General features: G+C 38.1%; 1 non-coding gene across 1 annotated transcript; it reads left to right on the top strand.

Annotated features, from left to right (window-relative positions):
- Positions 1 to 13874: 13874 nt before the first annotated feature.
- LOC112761017 (small nucleolar RNA R71) lies at positions 13875 to 13982 on the top strand. Its single transcript, XR_003181427.1, has one exon. It is a non-coding gene; the product is annotated as a small nucleolar RNA R71 (small nucleolar RNA).
- The last annotated feature ends 3193 nt before the right edge of the window (positions 13983 to 17175 follow it).

The raw sequence follows: 17175 nt of genomic DNA, 5'->3' as shown, positions 1-17175 counted from the left end.
TTGGAACCCGAATTAATTCTTGAAGAATTTCAATTTTCAATCAACAATGAGTTTGATAACTCAAGTGTCTCCAATGACTCAACCAAAGCCAAAAGGGAAAAATCTAAATTATTTATATAAATAAAAGAAAGCAATCATAATTCTGAAATACCTCAAATTATATTAAATAAAAAAATCAATTCTAACATGGAGTTCATAAGCCAATTAGGCAACATAACTAATACAAGCATTAAAGCATCTGAAAGTAAAAGAGAAATATAAAACAAAAGGAATATTGAACCTGTGACTGAAGATGAGTTGAACTAAACTAATAGAAATACTAAAATCCTAAATCCTAAGAGAGAGGAGAGAACCTCTCTCTCTAAAAACTACATCTAAAACTAAAAATTATGAATTATTAAAGCATGATTATGAATGGATGCATTCCCCCACTTTATAGCCTCTAATCTGTGTGTTCTAGGCTAAAAAATGGGTCAAAAACAGCCCAGAAATCACTCCCAGCGGTTTTTGTTACGTTCAGGTCGCAAAAAAGTGACGCGGAGGCATCGTCCACGCGTTCGCGCGGATTGCAATTCGCAGATACGACGCGGGCGCGTCATTCACGCGTTCGCATCGCCTAACGTCGAGGCAGTTATAGCAAATTATATATCAAATCGAAGCCCCGGACGTTAGCTTTCCAACGCAACTAGAACCGCATCATTTGGACCTCTGTAACTCAAGTTATGACTGTTTGAGTGCAGAGAGGTCAGGTTGGACAGCTTTAGCAGTTCCTTCAGTTTCTTGTATTCCTTCTACTTTTGCATCCTTCCTTTCCATCCTCTAAGCCATTCCTGCCCTGTAATCTCTGAAAATACTTAACACACATATCAAGGCATCTAATGGTGATAAGAGAGGATTAATATTAGCAATATAAAGGCCAAAGAAGCATGTTTTCAATCATAGCACAAAATCAGGAAGGAAAACATAAAGCATGCGATTAGTATGAATAAATGGATAAAGAGTTGATAAAAACCACTCAATTAAGCATAAGATAAACCATAAAATAGTGGTTTATCAATCTCCCCACACTTAAACATTAGCATGTCCTCATGCTAAGCTCAAGAGAAGCTATAAAAGAAGTGAAGAGGAATGGTAGAATGTATGAAATGCAACCTCTTATATGAATGCAACTACATGCAAAACGTTTCTACCTACTTGGTTAAAAGTAAATAAATCTTCCAAGAGAAAATATGAATTGGATTTCACTAATTCAAATCATGAAAATGAAGTACAAATAGACTTGCAAGAAGAAAATAGCTCATGAAAGCAGGGAACAAGGGACTGAGCATCGAACCCTCACTGGTAGTGTATACACTCTAATCACTCAAGTGTTTAATGTTCGATTCTCTCAATTCTCTACTAACCTTGCTTTCTAAGGCTTGCTCTTCATCTAACAATCAACATAAATTTAATGCACAGATACACATATCAAGAGGTCTTTTAAGGGTTGTAATGGGGTTACGGTCAAGGTAGGATTGTATTTGGCCAAGTGGACTAAAATCTGAATCCTTAATTAACTTAAAATTTCCACCTAATTTAGACAATCCATTTAATCATAATACACCATCTAACTATCCATTAACCATGTTTTCCACATATTCATGCATTCTAATTTCAAGTACAGTACATATGCATTGCTTTCACTACTTACTTTGGGACATTTTGTCCCTTTTTTGTTTAATTGCTCTTTTTTTTTCTTTTTTTCACTTCTTATATATATATATATATATATATATATATTTTCTTTTATTTTTCTCAATGCATATGATTAAATTATTGGATGCATGAATCATGTCCTAAACATTTCTTTCACATTTTCAGAAAATTCTAACATACTCAATTCTCAAACCAAATGTTTCCAAATTCAACTTTCCCCATACTTAATTCATGAGCACTCTCACTAGTCTAAGCTAACCAAGGATTCAAATTAAGGACATTATTATTTTCCGCTTAGAGTTAATGATGTGCTAAAGTAAAGAACAAAGGGGTATAATAGGCTCAACATTGGTTTGCAAAGAATAATGAAAGGGTAAGGCCATATGTGTATGTAACCTCAGTGAAACAAAGGCCTCAATCATGTAAGTGTATGCATATATCAATCCATGAAAATATAGAATTAAGCAAGACAAATATCACAATTTTAGAGAGAAAAACACACACCAAAAATAAAATATTGGTTGGTAAAATGCAACCAATTCACATAGGCTCAAAAATCTCACAGGTTTTGTGTGTTCGAGCTCTAAACCATGTTCCAGTATAATATTTCTTCAAACAAGTGTAACATTAAATTTTTATTCAAATTAGTGAAATACTCTAAAAAGTTTCTTGAAAAAGAAAATATTACTTCAACCAAATGGTAAAATATGCACAAAATCAAATAAATATGCAATCAAACATGCAAATACAACAACTAACAAGGAAAATAAACCATTGGTGTTGAGATAGAAGAGTAACTAACCCATGGAGATCGATATCGACCTCCCCACACTTAAAGATTTCACCGTCCTCGGTGCATGCTGAGATGTACAAGTGGACGGGGGTTGTGGTTCCTCAGCTGGGGCTCTTTTTGTTCCTTTCCTTGCCGGTGGTTTGGGAGTAGCTTTCTCTTTACCCTTCTTGGTGGCCATCCTGAAAAGGGAAAAAGAAAGTAACTTTTAAAGCTAAGGGTTAGAGCAAGGAAGAGAGCGAAAAAGGTGGTAATCAATGCACAATAAAGAAGAATGACGTTAACACATGGTCATGACTATATGTGAAAAGTTCATCAATAGAAATATAGCAAGTGCATGTAATGACAATTAAATGCAAGATGTTTATTGGCATGCTGGCAAAGGCATGAGTAGCATAGATCAAGCATTCAATGTCCAAGTTAGATTACCAAGTCTTTCAAACTAGCATGTTTGTAATAACAATTATATTTAAATAATATAATATAAAAAGGGTTTTGTAAAAAGCAAGCATTTAGAGTGGTAGATAGAAAGAAATCGAAAAATAGTGCACAATGCCATACGGGCTTTTTCACAAACACATAGAAAGCATGGTAAATAAGCTATTGAAAGTATTAAATTGAGCATGCAAGCAACCCTTTAAAAAGTAATATATAATTGTCAAACAATTCCTTTAATAATCCACAGGTAAAGTAAATAAATTTCTAACACCAATGAAAATGATGCAATGAATGAAGGTATGCAAATAAATTAAATAAAATAGAATGGAAGAGAAAGAAAATAAGAAAGGAAGAAGAAAGAAATAAGAAAAGATAAAAAATAAGGATTTGGAAAACAAAAATATAAGATATTTTGGCAGAGTTGGATGAGCTGTGCGGCGCGAGCGACGCGGACGCGTGGGGCACGCGGTCGCGCGACTTTCATTTATTCGGATTGACGCGGTCGCGTCGGTCACGCGGTCGCGTGACTCGTTTATGCTACTGGCGCGAGGACAGCCTCGCACTCACACAACTCTCTGTTTGAAATCTTATTTTGCCAAATTTCGGGTGACGCGATCGCGTGGGTCATGCGATCGCGTGAGTGGCCAATATTAGGATATGACACGGTCGCGTCGGTCACGCGGTCGCGTCGTAGGGCTTGTGCGTTTAGCACCAGTCCATCACCACTCCAGCACAACTTTCGGTCAAGCACCCTTTTCACGTCGATATTCAGGTCACGCGGCCGCGTGGGTGATGCGGTCGCGTGGGAGGCCAATGTTCCCACCTGACGCAGACGCGTCGCGTGCGTGCTTCTTTTTTTTTTTTGCTGCAGTATGCAGAGTGAAAAATGATATGGATGTTATGAGTAATTCCAGGTTCAATGAAATAAAATAAAATAAAACTCAAAAACAAACAAAACAGACTAGAATTAAAACTGAAAAAGGGACGATCATACCATGGTGGGTTGTCTCCCACCTAGCATTTTTAGTTAAAGTCCTTAAATTGGATATTTGATGAGCTCCCTGTTATGGTGGCTTGTGCTTGAACTCATCCAGGAATCTCCACCAATGTTTGTACTTCTAGTAGCCTCCGAGATCCTAAACTAGGCGCAGGTTAAAGCAAGTGACAAGGCCCCAAGAGTGTTGGTTGCCAGAATGAATTCCGGGGTCCCAAATCTTTCTTTTGCACCCGTCTTCTAGCTGATTATCATGATTCCATCCGGGTGGTTCAGTCTTATAATTCTTACTGAAGCATCCAAACAACTTCCTAGACCCATTCAATTGAGCTCTACACCAACCTTTGCATTTAAACTTAAAGCTTCCAACCATAATGAACCTTGCAGGACAATTCTTACCACTGACCATCTTCCTCTTACTCTTAATGCCACAAAGAGCTCTAAGTTGACCATCCGTCTCCAGTAGACCATATTCAAGTGGGATTAGAAAGCTAAAGGATATGAATTTTACCCACTTGAATGTTGTGAAGGATGATGGCAACTTAGGGGGAGGGGTCTCCAATAACTTCGGCAAGGTGATTTCAAGCTCCATTCCCCTGGGCTCTTCTTTAACAGCTTCCACCTCTTTGCAAGCTTCTTCAATTTCAACCTCTTTCTCTTGGTAGCTGTCTTCTAATTCAATCTCTTCTTCATTGTTCACCAAGAGTGTGGGAGGTTGTGCTTTTTCTTCTTCTATCTCCATGTCAAGTTCAATGGGAGAGGATTCAATTGCGGATAAGAATTCATCAATGGTTGAATCCATCTCTTGATCAACCTCTTCAAAGTCTTCAACCATGATATGTCTTGGAGGTTGTACACCCTCTTCAACATCAATTTTAAATGTCTTTGAAGGAGGCTCTATGTCTTGACTTTCCCAAGGAGGTTCAGAATCTCCTAAGTCTTCAACCACTTCTTCTTCTTCAATAATTCTGGCTTCCTCCACTTGTTCCAGTACAAATTCATGCTCCTTGCTGTCCACCGGAGTTTCTAATGTCTCCTTCATACTACGTTCTTCATTAGATTATCCACATGAAACCATGGGGGTTCCTTGAGTGTCCAAACGTCGGGATGCTAATTGTTTTATCGCTTGATTCAATTGGTGAAGGGTTGCATGAAATCTTTCCACTGTTTTTTTGTGATGATCCTTTGATTCTTGTTGTGCTCGGCTATCATAAGTAGGATCATAGTGCTCTTGGATTAATGGATATGGAGATGGTAAATATTGAGGTGGTGGTTCTGGGCGTGGTTCATATGGTGGTTGGTGTGGTGGATAAGGATTAGGGTTATATGGTGGTGTTTGGTGGTAAGGGGCTTGTGAGTATGGTGGTTCAAAGTTGTGTTGAGGAGATGGTTTATTGGCATATGATGGAACTCGCTGGTAACTACAAGGGGGTCCACCATATCTATTGTCTTGGTATGCATTGTAGGATGGTCGTTGTCCATGGTATTTTGGAATGTGGTGTTGCCGAAAGGGTTGATCAGATCCTCGTGGCTCCTTCCATCTCTGATTCTTTTGACCTCGATCCATGTCCCTGTTATAATTTTCATTCCTTGCAACAACATTGGAACCAAACTCAAAGCGAGAGGGGTGAGAACTCATAATAGTAAATAAAAATTAAAAATGAAAATAAAATCAAATTTTTGAAATTTGAATTTTGAAATTTGAGATTTGAAATTTGAAAAAATTTTTAAAATTGAATTTTGAAAATTTTTAAATTTGAATTTTGAAAATTGATTTTTAAATTTTGAATTTTTGAATTTAATAAGGAAAGAGAAAAACAATAAAATGACAACAAACTTAAAAATTTTTAGATCAAAACGAAGAAAACAACAAAAAACAACTTGAAGGTCAAGATGAACACGAAGAACAACTTGAAGATCAAGATGAATACCAAGAAAAAAATTTTTTTTTTGAAAAATTTTTTTATAATTAAATAAAAACCAATAACCTCTTAATTTATGAAAAAAGCAAAAATAAAAACAAAAATAAAAACAAAAATAAAAACAAATAAACAAGTAAAAAGCAAATATTTACAATAACCAATAATAAGGCACACGTTTGCAATTTCCCGGCAACGGCGCCATTTTGAAAGAGCTGGAAGATCGATGGTTTAGAAGTTATAGTAAACTCTCGTTGCATGTATAGTTACTAAACCAAGCAATCAACCTTTCTTACAAACGTTTTGGTTGTCACAAGTAACAAACCCCTTTAAAATTGATAACCGAGTATTTAAACCTCGGGTCGTCTTCTCAAAGAATTGCAGGGAGGTATGTTCTTATTATTGGTTATGAATCTTGTAAATTGGGGGTTTTGAAAGTAAGGAAGCAGTATGTTGAATGATAATAAGAATAAAATAAATAACTATAAAATAGACTCTTGGCAAGGTATGAAAACTGGAAGTCCTATCCTGGCTATCCTTATCAATTGTAATGAGAATTAGATTTTTCTCCCACTTTGTTAACCTCTAACTATGAAGGTAAGTTAAGTGGATGAATTAATTCTGATTCCTCAAGTCCTAGTCTTTCCTTGGGAAAAGTTAGAGTTATTGGAACCCGAATTAATTCTTGAAGAATTCTAATTTTCAATCAACAATGACTTTGATAACTCAAGTGTCTCCAATGACTCAACCAAAGCCAAAAGGAAAAAATCTAAATTATTTATATAAATAAAAGAAAGCAATCATAATTCTGAAATACCTCAAATTATATTAAATAAAGAAATCAATTCTAACATGGAGTTCATAAGCCAATTAGGCAACATAACTAATACAAGCATTAAAGCATCTGAAAGTAAAAGAGAAATATAAAATAAAAGGAATATTGAACCTGTGACTGAAGATGAGTTGAACTAAACTAATAGAAATCCTAAAATCTTAAATCCTAAGGGAGAGGAGAGAACCTCTCTCTCTAAAAACTACATCTAAAACTAAAAATTATGAATTATGAAAGCATGATTATGAATGGATGCATTCCCCCACTTTATAGCCTCTAATCTATGTGTTCTGGGCTGAAAACTGGGTCGAAAACAGCCCAGAAATCACTCCCAGCGGTTTCTGTTACATTCAGGTCGCGGGAAAGTGACGCGGAGGCGTCGTCCACGCGTTCGCGCAGATTGCAATTCGTAAATACGACGCGGGCGCGTCATTCACACGTTCGCATTGCCTAACGTCGGAGCAGCTATGGCAAATTATATGTCAAATCGAAGCCCCAGACGTTAGCTTTTCAACGCAACTAGAACCGCATCATATGGACCTCTATAGCTCAAGTTATGATGGTTCGAGTGCAGAGAGGTCAGGCTGGACAGCTTTAGCAGTTCCTTCAGTTTCTTGTATTCCTTCCACTTTTGCATGCTTCCTGGTGCACCAAATTGTGATGTCCAGGCTCAAACAATCCCCGGCAACGTGAGCAACTTGGTGCTCTGATCTCAATACATAATTGTCACAACTTCGATACAACTAATCAGCAAGTGAACTGGGTCGTCCAAGTAATACCTTACGTGAGTAAAGGTCGAATCCCACGGAGATTGTTGGTATGAAGCAAGCTATGGTCACCTTGTAAATCTCAGTCAAGCAAATATAAAGTGATAATGGTGTTTTCGAATATTATATAATAAAATAGGGATAGAGATACTTATGTAAATCATTGGTAGGAATTTCAGATAAGCGAATGGAGATGCTTTTCGTTCCTCTGAACCTCTGCTTTCCTGCTATCTTCATCCAATCAGTCTTACTCCTTTCCATGGCTGGCTTTATGCAAGGGCATCACCGTTGTCAGTGGCTACATCCCCTTCTCTCAGTGAATAATATGCTCACGCACCCTGTCACGGCACGGCTATTCATCTGTCGGTTCTCGATCATGCTGGAATAGGATTCACCCTCCTTTTGCGTCTGTCACTAACGCCCAACAATCGCGAGTTTGAAGCTCGTCACAGTCATTCAATCATTGAATCCTACTCAGAATACCACAGACAAGGTTTAGACCTTCCGGATTCTCTTGAATGCCGCCATCATTCTAGCTTACGCCACGAAGATTCTGGTTAGGAGATCTAAGAGATATTCATTCTAGCTTAATTCATGTAGAACAGAAGTGTTTGTCAGGCACGCGTTCATAAAGGAGAAGGATGATGAGCGTCACACATAATCATCACCTTCATCACGTTCTTGGGTGCAAATGGATATCTTGGAAGCGAAATAAGAAGAATTGAATAGAAAACAGTAGTACTTTGCATTAATCTTTGAGGAACAGTAGAGCTCCACACCTTAATCTATGGAGTGTAGAAACTCTACCGTATGAAAATACATAAGTGAAGGTCCAGGCATGGCCGTGTGGCCAGCCCCTATGGTCTAAGAACAATGCGTTCAAAGATGGTCAAAAAGACGTCTAATACAATAGTAAGAGGTCCTATTTATAATAAACTAGTCACTAGGGTTTACATGAGTGAGTAATTGATGCATAAATCCACTTCCTGGGCCCACTTGGTGTGTGTTTGGGCTGAGCTTAAGTGTAGCACGTGCAGAGGCCATTTGTGGAGTTGAACGCCAGTTTCTGTGCCAGTTTGGGCGTTCAACTCTGGTTTTGGATCCTTTTCTGGCGCTGGACGCCAGATTTGGGCAGAAGGCTGGCGTTGAACGCCAGTTTACATCATCTATTCTTGGCCAAAGTATGGACTATTATATATTGCTGGAAAGCCCTGGATGTATAATTTCCAACGCAATTGGAAGCGCGCCATTTCGAGTTCTGTAGCTCCAGAAAATTCACTTTGAGTGCAGGGAGGTCAGAATCCAACAGCATCAGCAGTCCTTTTTCAACCTCTGAATCTGATTTTTGCTCAAGTCCCTCAATTTCAGCCAGAAAATACCTGAAATCACAGAAAAACACACAATCTCATAGTAAAGTCCAGAAATGTGAATTTAACATAAAAACTAATGAAAACATCCCTAAAAGTAACTAGATCCTACTAAAAACATACTAAAAACAATGCCAAAAAGCGTATAAATTATCCGCTCATCACAACACCAAACTTAAATTGTTGCTTGCCCCCAAGCAACTGAAAATCAAATAGGATAAAAAGAAGAAAATATAATATAAATTCCAAACTATCAATGAAACATAGCTCCAATCAAATGAGCGGGACTTATAGCTTTTTGCCTCTTGAATAGTTTTGGCATCTCACTTTATCCATTGAAGTTCAGAATGATTGGCTTCTATAGGAACTTTAGATTTCGAATAGTGTTATTGACTCTCCTAGTTCAGTATGATGATTCTTGAACACAGCTTCTTTATGAGTCTTGGCCGTGGCCCTAAGCACTTTGTTTTCCAGTATTACCACAGGATACATAAATGCCACAGACACATAATTGGGTGAACCTTTTCAGATTGTGACTCAGCTTTGCTGAAGTCCCCAATTAGAGGTGTCCAGGGTTCTTAAGCACACTCTTCTTTTGCTTTGGACCTTGACTTTAACCGCTCAGTCTCAAGTTTTCACTTGACACCTACACGCCACAAGCACATGGATAGGGACAGCTTGGTTTAGCCGCTTAGACCAGGATTTTATTCCTTTAGGCCCTCCTATCCACTGATGCTCAAAGCCTTGGGATCCTTTTTTTATTTGCCCTTGCCTTTTGGTTTTAAGGGTTATTGGCTTTTTCTGCTTGCTTTTTCTTTTTCTTTATTATTATTTTTTTTCTATTTTTTTTTTGCAAGCTTTGTTCTTTGCTGCTTTTTCTTGCTTCAAGAATCGTTTTTATGATTTTTCAGATTATCAAATAACATGTCTCCTAGTCATCATTCTTTCAAGAGCCAACATATTTAACATTCTTAAACAACAACTTCAAAAGACATATGCACTGTTCAAGCATACATTCAGAAAACAAGAAGCATTGTCACCACATCAATATAATTAAGCTAAGTTCAAGGATAAATTCGAAACTCATGTACTTCTTGTTCTTTTGAATTAAAACATTTTTCATTTAAGAGAGGTGATGGATTCATAGGACATTCATAACTTTAAGACAAAGTTACTAACTACTAATGATCATGTAATGAAGACACAAACATAGATAAGCACATAACATAGAAAACGAAAAACAGAGGAAATAAGAACAAGGAATGAATCCACCTTAGTGATGGTGGCATTTCCTTCTTGAGGAACCAATGATGTCCTTGAGCTCTTCTATGTCTCTTCCTTGTCTTTGTTGCTCCTCCCTCATTGCTTTTTGATCTTCTCTTATTTCATGATGCATGATGGAGTGCTCTTGATGTTCCACCCTTAGTTGTCCCATATTGGAACTCAATTCTCCTAGGGAGGTGTTGATTTGCTCCCAATAGTTTTGTGGAGGAAAGTGCATTTGAGATCTCAGGGATCTCATGGAAGTGAGCTTCTTGCGCCTCTTGAGCTCCATGACTAGGCTCTCTTGCTTGCTCCATCTTTTTCTTAGTGATGGGCTTTTCCTCTTTAATGAGGATATCTCCCTCTATGTCAATCCCAGCTGAATTGCATAGGTGGCAAATGAGGTGAGGAAAGGCTAACCTTGCCATGGTGGAGGACTTGTCAGCCACCTTGTAGAGTTCTTGAGGTATAATCTCATGAACTTCCACCTCTTCTCCAATCATGATGCTATGGATCATGATGGCCCGGTCTATAGTAACTTCAGACCGGTTGCTAGTGGGAATGATTGAGCATTGAATAAACTCCAACCATCCTCTAGCTATAGGCTTGAGGTCCAATCTTCTTAGTTGAATAAACTCCAACCATCCTTTGGAGTCAATCTTCCATTGAGCTCCTTCTACACATATGTCCATAAGGACTTGGTCCAACCTTTGATCAAAGTTGACTCTCCTTGTGTAGGGGCGTGCGTTCTCTTCCATGTATGGCAAGTTGAACGCCAACCTCACATTCTCCGGACTAAAATCTAAGTATTTCCCCCGAACCATTGTAACATAGTTCTTTGGATCCGGGTTCTTACTTTGATCATGGTTCTTGGTGATCCATGCATTGGCATAGAACTCTTGAACCATTAGGATGCCGACTTGTTGGATGGGATTTGTTAGAACTTCCCAACCTCTTCTTTGAATTTCATGTCGGATCTCCGGATACTCATTTCTTTTGAGTTTAAAAGGGACCTCAGGGATCACCTTCTTCTTGGCCACAACATCATAGAAGTGGTCTTGATGGGCTTTGGAGATGAATCTTTCCATCTCCCATGACTCGGATGTGGAAGCTTTTATCTTCCATTTCCCTCTTCTAGAGGATTCTCCGGTCTTAGATGCCATCAATGGTAATGGAAAAACAAAAAAGCTATGCTTTTACCACACCAAACTTAGAATATTGCTCGCCCTCGAGCAATAAACAAAAGAATAGAAGAAGAAGAAGAAGAAGAAATATGGAGAGGGAGAGGGAGATGTGGTTTCGGCCAAGAGGAGTGTAGAGGGGTGTGTTGTGTGAATTTGATGAAGAATGGAGGTCTTTATATAGGGAAGGGAGGGGGGGTTAAGGTTCGGCCATATGGGTGGGTTTGGGTGGGAAATTGGTTTTGAATTTTGAAGGTAGGTGGAGTTTATGAGGTAGGTTTATTGGGAAGAGTGGGTGGATGTGAGTGGTGAAGGTTTAGTGGGGAAGAGAGATTGAGGTGATTGGTGAGGGGTTTTTAGGGAAGAGTGTTTATGGGGTTGTGTGAAAGAGAGTGGTGAGAAGAAGTGAGTGGAGGTAGGTGGGGATCTTGTGGGGTCCACAGATCCTGAGTGGATCCTGTGGGGTCCATAGATCCTGAGATGATCCTGTGGGGTCCACAGATCCTGAGGTGTCAAGGCATTTACATCCCTGCACCATTAGGCATGTAAAAATGCCTTTGTACCCAACTCTGGGCGTTCAGCGCCAGGTTGGTGGCCATTTTGGGCGTTCAACACCCATTTGTGTGCCATTTCTGGCGTTGAACGCTAGAACCATGCCTGTTCTGGCGTTCAGCGCCCAGAAGCTGCCCATTTTGGGCGTTCAGCGCCAGAACCATGCTCTGTTCTGGCGCTGAACGCCAGACAGATGCTCCTCCAGGGTGTGATTTTTCTTCTGCTGTTTTTGATTCCGTTTTCAATTTTATATTTATTTTGTGACTCCACATGATCATGAACCTAAGAAAACATGAAAAACAATAAAAATAAGAATTAGATAAACATTGGGTTGCCTCCCAACAAGCGCTTCTTTAATGTCAATAGCTTGACAGTGGGCTTTCATGGAGCCTCACAGATGTGCAGAGCTTTGTTGAGACTCTCCAACACCAAACTTAGAGTTTGGATATGGGAGTTCAACACCAAACTTAGAGTTTGGTTGTGGCCTCCCAACACCAAACTTAGAGTTTGACTGTGGGGCTCTGGTTGACTCTGCTTTGAGAGAAGCTTTTCAAGCTTCCTCTCCATGGTTGCAGAGGGAGATCCTTGAGTTTTGAATACAAGGGAGTTCTCATTCCATTGAAGGACTATTTCACCTCTATCAACATCAATCACAGCTCTTGCTGTGGCCAGGAAAGGTCTTCCTAGGATGATGGATTCATCCTCTTCCTTTCCAGTATCCAGGACTATGAAATCAGCAGAAATGTAAAGGCCCTCAACCTTTACTAATACCTCTTCTACTTGTCCATAAGCCTGTTTTCTTGAGCTGTCTGCCATCTCCAGTGAGATTTTAGCAGCTTGCACCCCAGAGATTCCCAGTTTCTCTATTACAGAGAAGGGCATGAGGTTTATCCCTGAACCAAGGTCACATAGAGCCTTAAAGATCATAGTGCCTATGGTACAGGGTATTATGAACTTTCCAGGATCCTGTCTCTTCTGAGGCAATGTCAGTTGATCCAGATCACTTAGTTCATTGATGAACAAGGGATATTCAACTTCCCAAGTATCAATGCCAAATAATTTGGCATTCAGCTTCATGATTGCACCAAGAAACTTGGCAGTTTGCTCTTCAGTAACATCCTCATTCTCTTCAGAAGAGGAATACTCATCAGAGCTCATGAAGGGCATAAGGAAGTTCAATGGAATCTCTATGGTCTCTAGATGAGTCTTAGATTCCTTTGGTTCCTCAGAGGGAAGCTCCTTATTGATCACTGGACATCCCAGGAGGTCTTCCTCCTTGGGATTCACGTCCTCTCCTCTCCTCATAGGTTCGGCCATGGCGCTTATGTCAATGGCCTTGCACTCTCCTTTTGGGTTCTCTTTTGTATTGCTTGGGAGAGTACTAGGAGGGATTTCAGTGATCCTTTTACTCAGCTGGCCCACTTGTGCTTCCAGATTTCTAATGGAAGACCTTGTTTCATTCATGAAACTTACAGTGGCCTTAGATAGATCAGAGACTAGATTTGCTAAATTAGAAGCATTTTGTTCAGAGTTCTCTGTCTGTTGCTGAGTTGATGATGGAAAAGGCTTGCTATTGCTAAACCTGTTTCTTCCACCATTATTAAAGCCTTGTTGGGGCTTTTGATCCTTCCATGAGAAATTTGGATGATTTCTCCATGTTGAGTTATAGGTGTTTCCATAAGGTTTACCTAAGTAATTTACCTCTACTATTGCAGGGTTCTCAGGATCATAAGCTTCTTCTTCAGAAGATGCCTCTTGAGTACTGTTGGATGCAGCTTGCATTCCATGCAGACTCTGAGAGATCATATTGACTTGCTGAGTCAATATTTTATTCTGAGCCAATATGGCATTCAGAGTATCAACTTCAAGAACTCCCTTCTTCATAGGCGTCCCATTACTCACAGGATTCCTTTCAGAAGTGTACATGAACTGGTTATTAGCAACCATGTCAATGAGTTCTTGAGCTTCTGCAGGCGTTTTCTTTAGGTGAATGGATCCACCTGCAGAAGTGTCCAGTGACATCTTTGATAGCTCAGATAAACCATCATAGAATATATCCAGGATGGTCTATTCTGAAAGCATGTCAGAAGGACACTTTTTGGTCAACTGTTTGTATCTTTCCCAAGCTTCATAGAGGGATTCACCTTCTTTCTGTCTGAAGGTTTGAACATCAGCTCTAAGCTTGCTCAGCTTTTGAGGAGGAAAGTACTTGGCTAAGAAAGCCGTGACCAGCTTATCCCAAGAGTTCATGCTATCTTTGGGTTGAGAATCCAACCATAATCTAGCTCTGTCTCTTACAGCAAAAGGGAAAAGCATGAGCCTGTAGACTTCAGGATCTACTCCATTAGTCTTAACAGTATCACATATCTGCAAGAATTCAGTTAAGAACTGAAAAGGATCTTCTGATGGAAGTCCATGAAACTTGCAGTTCTGCTGCATCAGAGAAACTAATTGAGGTTTCAGCTCAAAGTTGTTTGCTCCAATGGCAGGAATGGAGATGCTTCTTCCATGTAAATTGGAATTAGGTGCAGTGAAGTCACCAAGCATTCTCCTTACATTATTATTATTTTCGGCTGCCATCTCCTCTTCCTGTTCGAAAATTTCTGAAAGGTTATCTCTGGATTGTTGTATTTTAGCTTCTCTTAATTTTCTCTTCAGAGTCCTTTCAGGTTCTGGATCTGCTTCCACAAGAATGTTCTTATCCTTGCTCCTGCTCATATGACAAAGAAGAAGGCACAGAAAAATAATAATAATAATAGAGATCCTTTATACCACAGTATAGGGATCCCTTTGTGAGTGGAAGAAAAAAGGGGGAGACAAAGAATGTGATGTAAAGGAAGAAACACAACTGTACGGATGGAAGAGATGTGAGATGAGATGTTAGGATATGAATGAATAAATAGAATAGGATGGGGGAGGGATAATTTTCGAAAATTATTTTGAAAAAGAGTTAGTGATTTTTGAAAAATGGTTTTTGAAAAATGTTAGTAAATTTTTTTTTTTGAAATCAAAATAAAAATAAAAATAATTAGTTAATAAAAAAGAAATTTTTGAAAAAGAGGGAAGATATTTTCAAAAATTAGAGAGAGAAAGTTAGTTAGGTAGTTTTGAAAAAGTTAAGAAACAAACAAAAGTTAGTTAGTTAGTTGAAACAAATTTTGAAAAGATAAGAAGTTAGGAAGTTAGAAAAGATATTTTGAAATCAAATTTTTGAAAAAGATAAGATAAGAAGATATTTTGAAAGATATGATAGAAATTAGTTTTTGAAAAAAGATTTGATTTTTAAAATCACAATTAATGACTTGATTCATAAGAAATCACAAGATATGATTCTAGAACTTAAAGTTTGAATCTTTCTTAACAAGAAAGTAACAAACTTCAAATTTTTGAATCAAAACATTAATTGATTATGTTATTTTCGAAAATTTGGTATAAAAAGTAAGAAAAATATTTTTGAAAAATATTTTTTTTTGAATTTTTCGAAAATAACTAAGAATTTTGAAAAAGATTTGATTTTTGAAAAAGATTTGAGAAAGATAAGATTTTCAAATTGAAAATTTGATTTGACTCATAAGAAACAACTTGATTTTAAAAACTTTTGAAAAAGTCAACTCAAATTTTCGAATTTGATGAGAGAAAAAGGGAAAGATATTTTTTTGATTTTGAATTTGTTATGATGAGAGAGAAAACAAGAAAAATAATGCAATGCATGAAATTTTTAGATCAAAGCAATGAATGCATGCAAGAATGCTATGAATGTCAAGATGAACACCAAGAACACTCTGAAGAATATGATGAACATCAAGAACATATTTTTGAAAAATTTTTAAGGCAAAGAAAACATGCGAGACACCAAACTTAGAATTCTTTAATGCCTAGACACCAAGAATTCAAGAATGCATATGAAAAACACTATACAACACAAAACAAAAATCATCAAGATCAAACAAGAAGACTTACCAAGAACAACTTGAAGATCATGAAGAACACTATGAATGCATGAATTTTCGAAAAGTGCAAGATGCACATGCAATTGACACCAAACTTATTATATGACTCAAGACTCAAACAAGAAACAGAAAAATATTTTTGATTTTTATGATTTTCTAATTTTTTTTAGATTTTTTTCGAAAATTAATTGAAAAATAAAAATAAGGATTCCAAAATTTTTAATATGAATTCCAGGAATCTAGCATTCTTAGTCTAAAGCTTCAGTCCAGGAATTAGACATGGCTCACTAGCCAGCCAAGCTTTCAAAGAAAGCTCCAGTCCAAAACACTAGACATGGCCAATGGCCAGCCAAGCTTCAGCAGGTGATCATGGATCAGCAGCAGGTGGATGAGCAACAACTAATTTGCTCTTGATAACAAATTGCAAGCCTCAGTCCAAATGAATTTAGACATGGCTTTACAGCCAGCCAGGCTTCACATGCTTCATGAAACACTAGAATTCATTCTTAAAAATTTTGAATAAATTTTTGAAAACATTTTTATTTTTTTTTTTCGAAAACAAAAGAGAAATTTTTTTGAAAATATTTTTGAAAGATTTTTGAAAACAAACGAAAAGAAAATTACCTAATCTGAGCAACAAGATGAGCCGTCAATTGTCCAAACTCGAACAATCCCCGGCAACGGCGCCAAAAACTTGGTGCACGAAATTGTGATGTCCAGGCTCAAACAATCCCCGGCAACGTGAGCAACTTGGTGCTCTGATCTCAATACATAATTGTCACAACTTCGATACAACTAACTAGCAAGTGCACTGGGTCGTCCAAGTAATACCTTACGTGAGTAAGGGTCGAATCCCACGGAGATTGTTGGTATGAAGCAAGCTATGGTCACCTTGTAAATCTCAGTCAGGCAGATATAAAGTGATAATGGTGTTTTCGAATATTATATGATAAAATAGGGATAGAGATACTTATGTAAATCATTGGTAGGAATTTCAGATAAGCGAATGGAGATGCTTTTCGTTCCTCTGAACCTCTGCTTTCCTGCTATCTTCATCCAATCAGTCTTACTCCTTTCCATGGCTGGCTTTATGCTAGGGCATCACCGTTGTCAGTGGCTACATCCCTCCTCTCAGTGAATAATATGCTCACGCACCCTGTCACGGCACGGCTATTCATCTGTCGGTTCTCGATCATGCTGGAATAGGATTCACCCTCCTTTTGCGTCTGTCACTAACGCCCAACAATCGCGAGTTTGAAGCTCGTCACAAGTCATTCAATCATTGAATCCTACTCAGAATACCACAGACAAGGTTTAGACCTTCCGGATTCTCTTGAATGCCGCCATCATTCTAGCTTACGCCACGAAGATTCTGGTTAGGAGATCTAAGAGATATTCATTCTAGCTTAATTCATGTAGAACAGAAG

The sequence above is a fragment of the Arachis hypogaea genome, chromosome 16 (genome assembly GCF_003086295.3).
Source record: "Arachis hypogaea cultivar Tifrunner chromosome 16, arahy.Tifrunner.gnm2.J5K5, whole genome shotgun sequence".
In the NCBI taxonomy this organism is placed as follows: domain Eukaryota; kingdom Viridiplantae; phylum Streptophyta; class Magnoliopsida; order Fabales; family Fabaceae; genus Arachis; species Arachis hypogaea.
The sequence above is the reverse complement of the archived record's forward strand: the minus strand, read 5'-3'. Positions and strand labels throughout refer to the sequence as shown.